At 35.4% G+C, this 18,122-nt stretch overlaps 1 pseudogene; it reads left to right on the plus strand.

Annotated features, from left to right (window-relative positions):
- Nucleotides 1-1,359: 1,359 nt before the first annotated feature.
- On the plus strand, nucleotides 1,360-16,378 carry LOC120211990 (annotated as a pseudogene).
- Nucleotides 16,379-18,122: the final 1,744 nt, after the last annotated feature.

Genomic DNA, 18,122 nt, shown 5'->3' on the forward strand with positions numbered 1-18,122 from the left:
CTCGTAACTCAATTAAGCTGAAGCTTAATCGAGACAACGGAAGGGGAAAAGAGTGCCCGAAATATATTAAACAATTGGTAATGCAAAAGGAGTAATAAATGTTCTAATACAGCACAACCCATACCCATACTAACCATGCATGAATCAGAAACAAGGCCACAACCTAACAAAAGCAAATCATAATCCATAATGACCAAAACCAAATCACAGCAGCTAATGGCAGGAGAGTAACATAATCAAGCCAAAAAAATGCCACAAGTAACCATCTCCCAAGCAATGAAAACAAAGCAAACGAATAAGAGAAGGCACCATACCAATCAAAACCGCAAGTAGCATGGAATCCCCATATGAATTGACAATTGAAGAAAACCATATCCCAACCAGAGAAAAAAGGATGCAGAACAGAAAAGTCAACCTTTGATCAACCAGATAGAAGGAAAATTCTCACCAGCTCAAGAACTTACCAGAAAGGACATAACAATTCAGGAAAACACTTCAAACGAAACCATTAAGAACGATCTAACAAAATATTCCTTTTCGTTGACACAGATCCAATCGAGACTAATACAAGATTAATAATAAAATTGTTGACTGAAGGTACCTTGTCATGCCAATTGCATTTACTCCACCAAGCGACTCGAGTAAGGAAAATATCGATAATTTGGTTCTCATCCACTTTCTTTCCGTGAAAAACTACTTCATTCCGAAATAGCCATATTGACCAAGCCAAACCATGAAGAGCCATCAACCAAATCGGATGAGAGACAGCACAGATCTTACAAGAAACCCACCAGGAAACGAAAGATTTGAGATCTCTTGGCATTACAAAATTGACGTCCCACAGCTTGCAACACATCTGCCAAAGCCTCCATGACATGGTACAATGACAGAAAAGGTGAGAAACGGATTCAGCTGAATCAGTACAGAAAGGGCAACCGAGTTGATCATTGCCAACAATACCTCTTGAAAGTAAAACAGATTTGGCAGGTAATCTTTCAAGAACCAACCGCCACATAAAAAATTGAAGTTGAATTGTTAAAAAGTTGGAGTACTGTAGCCGCCAAACATTTTCGGTTCATTATACATAAGAATATTCTGACTACCCTTAATCCTAAGACCTCGTATTGGTATTACATATAAAAATATACCTTATTTTCTATCGTCATCGATAGTAGTAGAATGTACAATGGATTTAACTCAAGATCAGTTAAACAATGGTAATGATATCGTCTGAAATAATTATCGTAGGACTTTGATACTTGTAATGACGTAATACTATATGTTATGTCTGAATTTCACAATAAAAAAAATGGTTTCCTATAGAACAGGCTTGAACCTTGGGGTCTCTCTTTTGCTAATATGGCTGAAGCTGAACCACTCGGCCCTATCGAGCTTCGACCACAACTGATGACAGTGCAGGAACTGGCAACTATCGGCGGTAAAGAAGTCCCGGAAAGATACATCCGGTGTAAAGATGAAGACAGTGGAGGTGGATCTCTTGATGTTTGTTTTCCTATGTTGGATGTTCCAATTATAGATGTGCAACTCCTTGCATTATCAACTTCCACCAGTGAAGAACCTGATAAACTCAGATCGGCTCTCAGCTCCTGTGGCTGCATTCAGGTCTGATTTTTGGTTAAAACTGTCTTCTGAAACTTGATCATCATCGACGTACTTAAAGCATTAATATTCTTAAACATGTTCCAAACGTGGACAAAGTTCTAATACTATGAAATACGTATTGGATACACGAGGAAATTGTTAGTTTTAGATTTAATCATTGTATCCCATCTGTAGAAGATTATATTTTTCTGTTAGTTTTTAACTGAAAACAAAATTCATATTGAAGAACACTCCCTGTAATATTAGATTTAATCACTACGTATAATTTGTACAGGACTATGTTTCTTCTGTTAGTTCTTAACTGAAGGTAGGGATTTATATTGAAGAATACTTCTTGTAATATGAGATTTCTTTCCTGTCAAGTAATAAACCCTATAAATAGATGAAAAATATTAGGGTTATTGTAAGACAATTCTAAAATCCGTGTGAGGTTTTATAGCTGCAAATGGGTTCTTTTTGTTTTTGGGTTTGTTTTGTTGTTTTGGGTTTTGCAAGTTCACAAGCTGCTAATGCAGCCATCGAAGGAACTGTTGTTATCGAGGGGAAAGCTGCCATTGGTATAATAGATGAAGATTTCATATGTGCTACTTTGGATTGGTGGCCTCCTGAGAAGTGTGATTATGGTACTTGCAGTTGGGGTCTTGCTGGTCTTCTCAATCCGGTAATGTAATCTCTTTGCTTTTGGTGTTCAGATGATGTTCTTCACCACAGTGACCTTGTCATATATGGGACAGATGACAATCAACACTGCACTTCGTTTGCCAGAAACACATCTGAGATGTTTGGTTTTACAAATGGATGTTTACCCATGAATAGATGGGATGAAATCAATTCCTTCTTTCAAAAATCAGGGTATATATATATATATATACATTTGCATATAATGAACATACACCAATATGAATGTTTAATTCGACCATTAATTTGTTTCATAATTCAGGGCTAAGATTATTTTTGGATTAAATGCTCCTGCTGGTCGAACTGTTCATCCTAATGGTGAAGCGGTTGGTGCTTGGAACTACACCAATGCCTAATCTTTTATTCATTACTGTCAAAAAGAACTATACCATTCATGGTTGGGAGTTGGGTAACTACCAATGAAATGTCTGAATTCTCGATACATTATCGGTTATTAGGTCTGTAGACACCCGTTTTTGTCCGGGTTTTTTTTTATTTAATATTTATTATTTTCGTTATATTATTATTATTACTATTATTATTATTATTAATTTACATGTCACAATTTTTGTAGGCTTCACAATCTGACCCCAAACACCAAGCCCAACAGACATGACCCAATACATACAAGTTCACAAGTGACCCAACCCCAAGATCCAAAATCCAATTGGAGCCCGACCCGGATTTGAATCGACCCGGCCCGAAGCTCAATAGATTAGGGTTTTCTAACCCTAAAATATCAAGCCAGCCACTGCCGCTTCAACTCTCTCAGGCGCATGAGCTTCACAAGCCAAACTTCTCATCTCTAGCCGCCGCTCAAGCCAAGCATCCCCTCACCGACAGCCTCTGACGCCGGCCGCCTGCATCCGCAGTGACCGAAGGTCCCTCCATCAATCTATCAACAGTGAAGAACATATAAAAATCAATAAAAAAATAAGATGCAAGTACAAGAGAAATCCCAAGGCATATCTAATCCTGCCATGGCCATATCTATTCATTGACAACATCAATCATCCATCAAACCAATCACAGAGATCAACATAAAAGAAGAGAGAAATATGTGATAAGGGACCATTCGAGTTTTGCAGAGAAAAAAGAAAATCAGAGAGGAGAGAAGATAAAAAAAAATAAAAACATAAAAAGAAAGGAAATAGGGAAAAAAATACGGAGAGTGTAGAGGAACCAAGGAGAGAAACCCTTACCTCGTTCCATCGTTGAAATCTAAGGTCGCCGGAGTCGAAGAATCCGAAGGGTTCTTCATAGATTCACAGCGTTTGAGCCTTTTTTCGGGGAAACTAACCCCGGATTCATGACCAGGGCGTTGAGGCGTTTCAGTTGGTGCCCTCCTTTCTCTTTTCTGGCGGCGGCGTACGGCGGTGATCGCCGACCAACGGCGGCCGGCACGGCGAAGCCTCCTCAGATTCTGGGCTTCGATTGAAGCTCCTGAGAGCTTCCTCTCTTTCTCTCTTTCTGTGAAATGGAAGGGGAGAAGAATGAAGGGAGATGAATTTTCAAACATATAAAGGGGGTATTTAAACGGGTTTCAAAACGGCGCCGTTTCAAGGGTCTGGGCACCCGTGTTTTGCAAGCACGGGGTAACTACACTTTAGGTCCCTTCTCCTTTGTAATGCTTTATTTAAGTCATTTAATGAAATTATTACTGTTTTATTTCGAGCCTTTTAGTTTTTAATGATTGCATTTCAGTCATTAATTTGTATATTATGTTTGCTGATATTATAATTTGGTTGTGATATTTATATTTATTTCGTTTTAGTCACTGTTTCAGTTTATTGTGCATTTTCCTTTGATATTCGGATTTGGTCATGAAATTTGCAAATGTTATATATTAGTCACTGTTCATGTTTTATATCATATTTGTCTATATTTGATTCTGGATTTAATATTTTCAAATATTTCAATTTAATCACTGATCCCATGCATTTTATTATCTTTACTGTTATTTGAATTTGGTCACCATATTCGTATATATTCTATTTTAGTCATTGTTTGATGTTTGGTTTAATTACTTTGTGATCTTTTATGTTTCTGTTTATTTCATTTTAGTCCTTACTCTTTTATATTACTACTTTCGTGAATGTTTGAATCTGATCTCGTATTGTGTAATTATTTTATTTTAATCACTGAATATAACTTTGAATTTTTGAATTTTTGGCTTCAAGTTCTAATTGCTTGTATTTTAGTCATTTTCTGTTCTTTAATATATTTGGTTTAATGTCTATTTTATTTTCTTTTGTTTTGGACATCTATGTTTCCTTGTTTATATTTTAGTCCTACTAATGTATATTATGTCATTTTTGTGGATATTTGACTTTGGTCCCAATGTTTGTAATAGTTTCATTTTAGCCCCTGATTTTATATGTTAGGTATTTGGTTGATGTTCGAATTTATCCCTGACATTTGTGAATATTTTATTTTCGTCATTTATGTATGATTTTATTGTACTTGTTATTCGATTATTTGTATTATGCAAATAATGTTCTTAATTTCATTTAACGTAAATATTTTATTTTTGTATTTGCAATTACATTTTTATATTATATTTTTATCTATGTATGAAATATTTGGTTTTTATTTTCAAGAACACGTATGCGTAGAATGAGCGTGGAAAGTATCACTTGGTCGAAGTGGTGCGATCCCATACGGCATTTTAACGACATAGGAACTTGAAATAAATTGAGTATATTTTATTAATTAATTTGTTTAAATGATGCAATGTGTGTAACAATTTACTTTATTTTATGTAAACTTCAAATTTTTTCATTTTATTTTCGATTCATTTTTTAGTTAATCAATTTATTTTGTTGTATGCAAACGTCAATTTTATTTATATTCGATTCGCATTTTATCAAGAGGGAAATATTCTTTATGGATAAGAAATAGTCGAGTTAGCTTTCCCGATGGAGGATTGCTAATTTCGAGATTTCTTTTCGAGTTAAAGAATTTTCTCTAATTATTTAATTCGAAGCAAATTAATCAATGTTCGATAAATAGATCATATTTTAACTTTATATTCGATTTATAATTTCCACCATTTACAACGATGTGTAAGCGACACAGTACCAATTTTGGGCGTTGTGGGGGTGTTTACCCTTCCCCGCACGTAACCGACTCCCGAATCCCTTTAAATGAATCTTTGGTAACGCAGACCGAATCTTGTCTTAAAAAATGATTTTTCTTAAAATTGTTTTAAAAGACGTTTTTAGGTATTCAACCTACCTAACCCAAAGGTCGATGGCGACTCTTTTCAATTTTATTCAAATCAATTCAAAATCACCAAATTTTTCCAAAATAAAGTCGTAATCGTTTTTTTAAAATAATATTTAATTGTTTCACTTAAAAATGGTTATGACAGCTTGGCGACTCTGCTGGGGACGTTTTTTAGAGTCGAGCTGTAAGTCGCTTACACATTGTCGTTGTGGTCGAATTTATGAGTTCGAGTCTTCAGTTAATCTATGATCCGTTTATTGAAGTTTTTAATTGCTTCATTTTTTATTTGTCATACTAACATTTGATTTTTTTTCTTTCAGATCGGTCCAAGTTTTTGTCGTGTTTTTTCTTTTCTGTTTTGAGTCAAAGGTAGGTACGTTCCTCCTCTCACACATCACATACATTTGCATAACATAAGCTCTAGACACGAGCTTTGATCCAAATTAGTCGGGGTGAATGCTTTACTCTCGTAAGAATTTATTCTTCGTATGAGTTTTAGCAAATAACCCATGGGATACATACCTTATACCTTCGTAGGGATTTATTCCTCGTATGGGTATAAGGTAGTGAATCCCCTCGAATTGAACTCGTTCCGTTTGAAACCTGTAATGGGTGAGGATTGAGGGTCTGGCAGCCCAAGGGGGCACCGACATCAAGGACAATTCGAGTTCCCTTTTTCTGTTAGAGTCGAAACCATGCATATAGTGAACCATAGAGCGATCACCCTAGGTATAGTGATACTGAACCTTTGTCCGTTAGTAGGTACCCAACTTAGGTGTACACAAAGGAGGATCGTTTCTGAACCTTTCCTTTTCGTTTCATATTCTGTTGAATAAAAGCATGCGAACTAGATACCATGCGATTAGGACCAATTTCTTGAAAATAGATAATTTTGGGTAGAAAGCATGTCCGGGTAGGATTGTTATCTATTAAAGCATGTTAGGGTAGATATCATGTCGGGTAGGTGTTATATTCATCTTTGAATAACATTTTTATCCGTATAAATTATTTTACACATACTAACTCGTTTTTCTCTTTTGTTTTTATACACTAACTTATTTATTTTGTTTTTGTCATTTTTTATCCTTCTTTGCATTGCATTGCATCGTCATGACATAATGTGAAAAGTGTTGTTCCGCAAGGGGATATTCGAGAGAGAAATTTTCACAAGAAGAGGTAAAAGTTTTCAATCAAGCAGTCTCGTATACAGACTGCACTGAGGGTTAAAAGAAGCTCAGAACACAAAAATGAGATTTGCTCGAAGATCGTCCATAATTCGAGACTGGAATGGTGATCCACTGATCCTAGAAGTAATCCAGCAGTAGATTCTTATTTACAATCATGTCATCGCTACACATCAAAGAGCGACGCAATGGCTTCAGCACCGGCTAGGCATTAACAAAGTTAGTTTTACAGAGCATTGAGGGGCATCAGTTCCAAATATATCCGAGACGAAGCAGTGAGCTCGAAGATTGTGCAACATACGAGACTAAAAAGATGATCCATTGAGACAAAGAGTAATCCAGCAGTATATTCTCATCTACAATCATTTCATCACTATTTATCAAGGAGTGACACACTAACTTCAACATTACTGGGGCATAAACGGAGTTAGGTTACAGAACGCTTGAGGGGCATCATTTCAAGGACGAAGATCCGAGACGAAGAAGCGATCTACTTCAGACTCAACCATCTAAGCGAAGACATGTCTGTGAAGTGGACTGCCTTGTAATGTGAAGGCTTTTATTTCTGGTGAAAATTATTCTATGATATTCATCGTTGGGATCAACATTTTTTGCATCTGCATTCGCATCTTTGGATTTTGCATTTGTATTTTATTTTTATGCATTTTCACATGCATCATTCATGAAAACATGGAATTAATCAGTGGAGGATTCGATGAAGCGGTTCTAACCACATTGAGAATAGAAGTAAGAAGTTGAAACCATTACGACGAGAGCTTGTTCGGCTGGTTGTAGGATTGAGTCTTCCAAGATGATATGAGAAAAGAGTCCTCGTTCCTGGAGGTCCATGATGTTGATCTCGTGTACAACTACAACATAGGAAGCTTCAGTCATTCCGCTGAGAATTGTAAGACACTGAAGATCAAGATCCAGAATGTGATGAAGTCAGGGCATGTACAATAGAAGAAAATTGGGGCATTGCATTTAATACTTGAACTGAGAGATTGTTTTGTTTGAACTCATTTTGTTATATCTTTTATATTTGCTTAAATATTTTTAATCTTAATACTTGAATTTATACTACCTTTTAAGGTTGAATAATGGAACAAATTTTAATCTTGAGTTCTTTGAATATCAAATGAATTACATATTCTCTTAATTCTTCAAGAATTATAGATCTTTGACATATGCCAAGATTGGACCTATCTTATCCCGTCTAAAACCCAAAATAAAATCTCGATTTTTACCCGAAATAATTCCTGGTCACTACCAAATAACCAAATTTTGACATTCTATCTCTTTGAGACCTTGAAATATTCTTTTCGACCTTGAAACATTCCCTCTCTTTAAGGCCTTGAAACATTCTTTCCACCTTGAAACACTGCATTTATTTTTTTTAGACACAAAAGTCATACCCATACCTTTCTTTGAGTCAATAAAGTCACAATCGTCTTCTTAGACGTAAAACCAACATTTTTCTACCAATAAAACCTACAGACATTGAGTACAAGATGTTCACTTGAACATAAACATTCCTACAAAGAATACACAGTGTGGGGCATCTCGCATCAATTTTCTGAAGACGAGCATGAGCAATTGAGACATGCTGAGAGCAGAAAAAGCGAAAAGAAAAAATAGAATTCATTCAAAATAATTCTATCATGCATTAATTACATTGTTTTCATTTAAATAAAAATTAATCCTGAAAATATATCCCTCTGGGGATACCTCTTCTGCAAGGACTTCTGTGTATGAGATGATGAACGGCTTTCTTTCTTTATCCCTTCACAAAAGGAGAAAATATATCCCTTGTGTCCCCATTTGAGCCTGAAAGATATTTTCTTCTGATTCAACCCTAATCAAGGATCACCCTCCATATTGGGGGGCAAGGTGGAGGAAATCTGCTCGCAGGAGTGAAGACCATCAATCCAGATGAGATACCGAAAGTTGAACCAAATGTCAAATGCGAAGATCCAATTAAAACAAAGAAAAAGAGAAACAAAGAAAAAAAAACAAAGCAAAAAAAAACAACAACAAAGAAAAAGCAAAGAACAAAAAGAGGACAAAGAACACAGACAAAGAGTCTCCTGACTCAAATGACGCATTGAGCTTCAAACCGTGAAATTAATCAAACACAATCACTCTAGAATCACTTGACTCGAAGATCATAAAACATCAAGAGAAAGATATGCGAGTAGATTCAAATTGAGCAAAACAAGATCGAAGGCATCAGAGTTAATTGATCCTTGGTTCAAATACCCTTAAAACACATGTTTGGGCCTTTTATCCCTTTCTTTCATAACCCTGAACCATGACCTACATTACGTGCCTTACAAGTCCCTTCTAATCATACATGGATTTCTAAGCGGAATAGACTATCCTCATATTTCATCCCGCCTATCTGGATTAATATTTTACTTATAAAGGTTTTCTAAAATCTTTAATGCATGATAGAGAAAAATAACAAAGGGGGGTTCAAGACGTAAAATTCTGAGTAACGTCTTGAAACCAAAGGAGGATTCGAGTTGAAAACCTGAAAGGGCGGCTCGAATATGAAGATTATTACATAGGAGACGATTGCACAAATCCCTTGATGAGGCATCACACAACATGAATGAGAACATGAGAGTTGGGAGTCAGAGAACACTTCCAATAACTGAGTACAGAAGCTACTCCATCAGATCAGAGAACATCAAATAAATGAGAATACCATACTTTTGACCAAAAATAACCACTTGAGATTTTTTTGTCCTTTTTTCCTTAACCATTTCTCAAAGATAACATTGATCTTGACACTTGTCAAATAGCTATAATTTATTGAAGGATTAAAAGTGTAATTAATTCTTTGATATTCAATGAACTATTGTTCTATGATTTGTCAACTGTGAAACCTAGAAAGGGGCAATATTTTCAAATCTTTGATTAAACATTTTTCAAAACTCATCTAATTGATATTTTCAAACTTTTAAAAATAAAAGAAGAAGAAAAACATTTCCAAACAAGATAATCTCTAGAGGCATATCTTAGTATTCGACAAATATCTAGTGAAGGCTGCTCTCACAACTATTCTCCTTCCAAATCAAGAAAACATACATCAATACATACATACATACAAACATACATCAACTCATACATACATACATATATACATAACACATGAAATTTGTGTCTTTGCAATCATCATCATGTGTATTAAAGACATTTTTCTACTCACTTGAGGACAAATTCAATAAAAATCAAATAAATTTCATCTTGACATCCATCATAACATCCAAGATAGTCAAAAATGCATCATTTTGATCTTTTCAGGAAATAAAAGCTCGGAAATAACCAGATGTTTTCAACCTGAAAGAACAATGCAACCCACATATTTGGCTTCCTGAAGTCAACAATCAGATCTTCTGAAGACGTTTCCTCAACATGCAGGAATCAATAGACAGACTTTGAGCTCTTGAGATTATTTTCTTAAAAAAAAGTGTCGTCTCACTAGAGGTAGTTTTCTTAAAAACAAATTTTGTCTCGCTTGAGACAACTTTCTCTTTAAAACAAATTATGTCTAGCTGGAGACATTTTCCACAAATTTTGAGAAATTTAAAACAAATTGCGTCTCGCTTGAGACATTTTTTCCTTTGATATACAAATTTCGAATTTGCTTCACTTGAAACAAAATTAATCTCACTTGAGATTGTTGTTTCTTAAAACAAACTTCATCTCGCTTTAGACATTTTTCCTTTGAGATACAAATTTTGAATTTGCTTCACTTAAAACAAAATTATCTCACTTGAGATTATTATTTCTTTCAAAACAATTCTGTCTCGTTTGAGACATTTTTCCTTAGAATACAAATTTCGAATTTATTTCACATTAAACAAAGTTGATCTCACTTGAGATCGTTTTCTCAAAAAACAAACTTTGTCTTACTTGAGACAGTTTTCTAAAAACAAATTTTGTCTCGTTTAAAACAATTTCTCTTAAAACAAATGTTGTCTCAGTTGAGACAATTCTCCAAATTATGAATTTATTTCACTGGAAACAAACTCATCTTTGAGTATTTTTCTTTCGAAACAAAATTTTGTCTCGCTTGAGACAGTTTTTCATGAAAAAATCTTTGAGTCCTTTCTTTTCAAAAACCTATCTTTGAGTTAATTTCTCTTGAAACACCCACCTTTGAGATCGTTTCTATTAAAACAAATATTATTTCCCTTGAGGTAGTTTCTCTAAAAAATCAAAATCTTTGAGTTTGTTTCTCTTGAAATAAAACCATCTTTGAGTCGTTTCCCTTGAAACAAATTTTGACTATTGAGACATTTTCTCTTAAAACAATATCATCTTTGAGTTTGTTTCTCTGGAAACAAGGTTTTATCCCTTGAGACAGTTTCTTTTGAAGAAAAATCTTTGAATTTGTTTCTTTGGAAACAAATTTTTGTTTCACTTAGATACAATTTTTTGAAAAACAAAGTTTTGTTTATCTTGAGACAATATTTTTTGAAAAATCATTGAATATGTTTCTTTGGGAAACAAAATTTTGTCTCTTTTGAGATAATTTCTTTTTAGAAAAATCTTTGAGTTTGTTTCTTTGGAAACAAAATTTACCATCTTTGAGTCTGTTTCCATTGCAACAAAACAAACATCTTTGAGATCGTTTCACTTGAAACAAATTTTGTCTCATTTGAGACAGTTTCCTATGAAACACCGATCTTTGAGAACATTTCCCTTAAAAACAAATTTTGTCTCGCTTGAGACAATTCCCTTTAAACGTCATCTTTAAGTCGTTTCCTTTGAAATGAATTTTGTCTCTTTCGAGACAGTTGCTTTTGAAACACATTATCTTTGAGTTTGTTTTTCTTGAAACAAATCTTTGAGTCTGTTTCTTTTGAAGCACAACTTATCTTTGAGTCGGTTTCCCTTGAAACCATTATCCCTAAAGATGACCAGACCTCCTCATCACTTAGGAGCCGTGTCACCCCTAGATAACCAGCCGTCCTCATCGCGTAGGAACCGAGTTATCATCCACCCCTAGATGGCCAGAACTCTTCATCACGTATGAGTCGTGTCATCCCTCGACCAGACCTCCTCATCACGTAAGAGCCGTGTCACCCCTAGATAACCAACCGTCCTCATCGCGTAGGAACCGAGTTATCATCCACCCCTAGATGGCTAGAACTCTTCATCACGTATGAGCCGTGTTATCCCCCGACCAGATTTCCTCATCACGTAGGAACCGTGTCACCCTTAAACAACCAGAACTCTTCATCATGTATGAGCAGTGTCGTCCCCAACAAACCTTATCAAATTTCTAAGCATAAAAGGAAGAGAACCAGACAAAAACGAGTTATCTTATCGTCTTTGCCCTATTCTTGTTAACACAAGAATGTGCAAAGAGGGGCAGCTGTAGACACCCGTTTTTGTCCGGTTTTTTTTATTTAATATTTATTATTATTGTTATATTATTATTATTACTATTATTATTATTATTAATTTACATATCACAATTTTTGTAGGCTTCACAATCTGACCCCAAACACCAAGCCCAACAGACATGACCCAATACATACAAGTTCACAAGTGACCCAACCCCAAGATCCAAAATCCAACTGGAGCCCGACCCGGATTTGAACCGACCCGGCTCGAAGCTCAATAGATTAGGGTTTTCTAACCCTAAAATATCAAGCCAGCCACTGCCGCTTCAACTCTCTCAGGCGCATGAGCTTCACAAGCCAAACTTCTCATCTCTAGCCGCCGCTCAAGCCAAGCATCCCCTCACCGACAGCCTCTGACGCCGGCCGCCTGCATCCACAGTGACCGAAGGTCCCTCCATCAATCTATCAACAGTGAAGAACATATAAAAATCAATAAAAAAATAAGATGCAAGTACAAGAGAAATCCCAAGGCATATCTAATCCTGCCATGGCCATATCTATTCATTGACAACATCAATCATCCATCAAACCAATCACAGAGATCAACATAAAAGAAGAGAGAAATATGTGATAAGGGACCATTCGGGTTTTGCAGAGAAAAAAGAAAATCAGAGAGGAGAGAAGATAAAAAAAAAATAAAAACATAAAAAGAAAGGAAATAGGGAAAAAAATACGGAGAGTGTAGAGGAACCAAGGAGAGAAACCCTTACCTCGTTCCATCGTTGAAATCTAAGGTCGCCGGAGTCGAAGAATCCGAAGGGTTCTTCATAGATTCACAGCGTTTGAGCCTTTTTTCGGGGAAACTAACCCCGGATTCATGACCAGGGCGTTGAGGCATTTCAGTTGGTGCCCTCCTTTCTCTTTTCTGGCGGCGGCGTACGGCGGTGATCGCCGACCAACGGCGACCGGCACGGCGAAGCCTCCTCAGATTCTGGGCTTCGGTTGAAGCTCCAGAGAGCTTCCTCTCTTTCTCTCTTTCTGTGAAATGGAAGGGGAGAAGAATAAAGGGAGATGAATTTTCAAACATATAAAGGGGGTATTTAAACGGGTTTCAAAACGGCGTCGTTTCAAGGGTCTGGGCACCCGTGTTTTGCAAGCATGGGGTAACTACACTTTAGGTCCCTTCTCCTTTGTAATGCTTTATTTAAGTCATTTAATGAAATTATTACTGTTTTATTTCGAGCCTTTTAGTTTTTAATGATTTCATTTCAGTCATTAATTTGTATATTATGTTTGATGATATTATAATTTGGTTGTGATATTTATATTTATTTCGTTTTAGTCACTGTTTCAGTTTATTGTGCATTTTCCTTTGATATTCGGATTTGGTCATGAAATTTGCAAATGTTATATATTAGTCAATGTTCATGTTTTATATCATATTTGTCTATATTTGATTCTGGATTTAATATTTTCAAATATTTCAATTTAATCACTGATCCCATGCATTTTATTATCTTTACTGTTATTTGAATTTGGTCACCATATTCGTATATATTCTATTTTAGTCATTGTTTGATGTTTGGTTTAATTACTTTGTGATCTTTTATGTTTCTGTTTATTTCATTTTAGTCCTTACTCTTTTATATTACTACTTTCGTGAATGTTTGAATCTGATCCCGTATTGTGTAATTATTTTATTTTAATCACTGAATATAACTTTGAATTTTTGAATTTTTGGCTTCAAGTTCTAATTGCTTGTATTTTAGTCATTTTCTGTTCTTTAATATATTTGGTTTAATGTCTATTTTATTTTCCTTTGTTTTGGGCATCTATGTTTCCTTGTTTATATTTTAGTCCTACTAATGTATGTTATGTCATTTTTGTGGATATTTGACTTTGGTCCCAATGTTTGTAATAGTTTCATTTTAGCCCCTGATTTTATATGTTAGGTATTTTGGTTGATGTTCGAATTTATCCCTGACATTTGTGAATATTTTATTTTCGTCATTTATGTATGATTTTATTGTACTTGTTATTCGGTTATTTGTATTATGCAAATAATGTTCTTAATTTCATTTAACGTAAATATTTTATTTTTGTATTTGCAATTACATTTTTTATATTATATTTTTATCTATGTATGAAATATTTGGTTTTTATTTTCAAGAACACGTATGCGTAGAATGAGCGTGGAAAGTATCACTTGGTCGAAGTGGTGCGATCCCATACGGCATTTTAACGACATAGGAACTTGAAATAAATTGAGTATATTTTATTAATTAATTTGTTTAAATGATGCAATGTGTGTAACAATTTACTTTATTTTATGTAAACTTCAAATTTTTTCATTTTATTTTCGATTCATTTTTTAGTTAATCAATTTATTTTGTTGTATGCAAACGTCAATTTTACAATTTATTTTGTTGTATGCAAACGTCAATTTTATTTATATTCGATTCGCATTTTATCAAGAGGGAAATATTCTTTATGGATAAGAAATAGTCGAGTTAGCTTTCCCGATGGAGGATTGCTAATTTCGAGATTTCTTTTCGAGTTAAAGAATTTTCTCTAATTATTTAATTCGAAGCAAATTAATCAATGTTCGATAAATAGATCATATTTTAATTTTATATTCGATTTATAATTTCCACCATTTACAACGATGTGTAAGCGACACAGTACCAATTTTGGGCGTTGTGGGGGTGTTTACCCTTCCCCGCACGTAACCGACTTCCGAATCACTTTAAATGAATCTTTGGTAACGCAGACCGAATCTTGTCTTAAAAAATGATTTTTCTTAAAATTGTTTTAAAAGACGTTTTTAGGTATTCAACCTACCTAACCCAAAGGTCGATGACGACTCTTTTCAATTTTATTCAAATCAATTCAAAATCACCCAATTTTTTCAAAATAAAGTCGTAATCATTTTTTTAAAATAATATTTAATTGTTTCACTTAAAAATGGTTATGACAAGGTCGAAATGAAGCATGTTATTTATCTGTTGCTTGTCAGGAAATAAATTGTCCGGGAGCGGTGTCGGCACTCGGGTCTCAGCAGACCAGTATGCAGCTGACACCATTGCTCTTCAAAGCGTAGTGGAGAACGTATACAAGAATGTCGATTTGAAGCCGATGATTATTGCACCTGGCGGGTTCTATGACTCGGATTGGTTCAAAGAATACATAAATAAGACAATCAAATTCGTAGATGTTGTCACTCACCACATATACAACCTTGGTCCAGGTATGGTTCTTGGGTCTTCTAGTAGGTCAAGACATGAAAGAAGGTTCGGACTTGACGGTCGTTTTTCTCTCTGTAGGAGTTGATGAAAATCTCGTCGAAAAGATTCTAGATCCATCTGTTCTCGAAGGTGAGTCCGAAACATTCAGCGGCCTCCAAAACATCATCAAGAGTTCTCCAACTTCAGCAATTGCCTGGGTGGGCGAGGCCGGAGGAGCTTACAATAGCGGCCATCCTCTTGTTACAAATGCATTCGTGTTCAGTTTCTGGTATTGAGATCAGCTCGGCATGGCATCCAAGTATGATATGAAAACGTATTGCAGACAAGCACTGATTGGTGGAAATTATGGTTTACTAAACACCACCAACTTCGAACCAAATCCAGACTACTACAGGTTATTTTGCTGTCTGAAATTCTTTCATTACGAGACTCACAGCCTATTTGAGATATTCATAATGTTCTTCTTTCTCTGTTGCAGCGCTCTTCTTTGGCACCGGCTAATGGGAAGAAATGTTCTTTCGACTAGCTTCAACGGGACCGAAAAGATCCGATCCTACACCCACTGTGCAAAACAATCAGTTAGTTCATCATCTCATATGCAATTATCAAAACAAGTAATCTTACTCTTCTAAGATTTTGACCAAAGTTTTGTTATATCTTGCAGAAAGGCATCACACTACTTTTGATCAACCTAGACAACAGCACTACCGTCGAGGCTAAGCTCGAGTTCAATAGTACAATGACCTTGCGACACAAGCATTGGTCTCATACTTGGCACCATAATCACAAAATCCATAAAACAACGATCATCAAGCTGCCTAAAGCCATCTATGCAAGACTAAGAAGAGAGGAATACCATCTAACAGCAAAAGATGGAAATTTGCAGAGCCAAACCATTCTACTTAATGGAAACGTTTTAAGTGTAAATTCTTCAGAGATCATACCTCCATTGAGGCCTTTACATGTGATTTCGGCGAAGCCGATAATGGTTCCTCCTTTGTCCATTGTGTTCGTTCGCATGCCAGGCGTTATTGTGCCTGCTTGCAAGGTTCAGCCGTAGGGGGAACTAAAATTGGCTGCTTTTAGGTGATTGATTGATCAATTAGGAAATAGAACATGTTATAGATAGATATTTCATTATTTTTCTCCATAGTAAATAATATACTACAGAATACCTTTTTTTCTCCATGAACATCAAATTTCTTCCTTTATCTCAGTAGTTTTATCTTTTTGCTGCAAGTCTTATTTTTCTTCAACCACCAGTGTTTGAACATGTCCTTCGAAAGAATATCGAGATTAAGAAAATTAATTTATTCTGAGAAAATTCCTTAGAAAGAATATTGAAATTTTATGTTTATGTTATGCACAATGCAAATACAATCTGGTAAAATCAGGAAAAACCTGAAAACAAATTCACCACAATCCTTAAAACCATATAGTAATACAACATGCAGAACTAGGATCATCATCAGCCGAATACAGAACTGTTAGTAAAACCACCTAGTCTTTAAACAACCCATAAACTATTGCAACTGAGAATTCAGCATGTATTTTCCACTTCTATGAGGGAAACTGATGAAGAACAAAGCAGAAACCAACAAAAAAAAAACATGAGATCCTTGCTGCTGCTCAACGTCGTCGCCAAATATGTATTGGTAACCTATTTTTATAAAAACCTGCACAAGGTACGATCCTATGTTATGCCTGGAAATAAATGCCAGAAACAAATTATATACGTCTACCAAAATATAAGTTATGAATTCAAGGTTTATGCGGATATCGGTTGACGACACAAAAGCTATGAATTTCACTCCATACGTTACCTTCCAGCAAAACTTCTGCTTCAACAAAAGATAAAAATCCAATTTCAGAAGCCGTAATAGCAAGCACACAAGAATACTTCTACCTTCTACACACAGAGGAGGATAGTACAAAAAGAATACCACTACCTTCTACACACAGAGGAGGATAGTACAAAAGTGAAAATGCTAACTTGTCAAAGCTGAAATCCCGGCATCTGTAATTCGGCGACCGTCGGTCACGAAAGTGAATGACAGATTCAAGGTCTCCAGATGATAAAAGCAAAACTAAGCCAGTGTCATGTGTTTCACATTCAAGGTCATATGAATTTTCGTGTTCCATATTCTTACACCTGTTTTTTAAATATGATAAAACAGGCTTCAAGAACCTCCAGTCCCTCGAAATATGTGGTGGGGGTTTAACCAATGCCGGTGTGAAAAACATCAAAGATCTCCTCTCCTTGACGCTATTAAACCTTTTCCAAAACTGCTACCTCACAAACAAATCCTTGTAGTTGATTTCTGGTATGTCTAGCTTCTATTTCCCAGGGTTTTGCGGTGGTGTTTAGTTTTGCCCTTCTTCAACCCATTGTTAGAACAAACATTACTGTATTTGTATGTAAACCGATACAGAGACGTATATGAGAGTTGTATTTCTAGTGTCACATTATTTCATCCAGCAATACGCCGACGGTCACTCGCACATAATACCTGTGAGCGTTTTACTGCAGTCTAGTATGACAGGTTGGCTTGAAAATGTTTAAATGTTGATGAATTGAGAGTTTATTTGGTTACTCCTGTTAGTAGCTCCTGAATATGAAATATCCCAGTCGTTTACCCTGTTCCCTGATGAAGTCAGTAAGCTCTTCTAATGCTGGATTTTGACAGGACTGACTGCATTGATGTCGTTGAATGCTTTGAAATCCAACATAACTAATGAAGGTTTGCCATATTTAAATCCTCTAAAGAATTTACATAGCTGAAATTAAGAAGCTTCAGTAGACG

The sequence above is a fragment of the Hibiscus syriacus genome, unplaced genomic scaffold, assembly GCF_006381635.1.
Source record: "Hibiscus syriacus cultivar Baekdansim isolate YM2019G1 unplaced genomic scaffold, ASM638163v2 tig00109987_pilon, whole genome shotgun sequence".
NCBI classification, from domain to species: Eukaryota; Viridiplantae; Streptophyta; class Magnoliopsida; order Malvales; family Malvaceae; genus Hibiscus; species Hibiscus syriacus.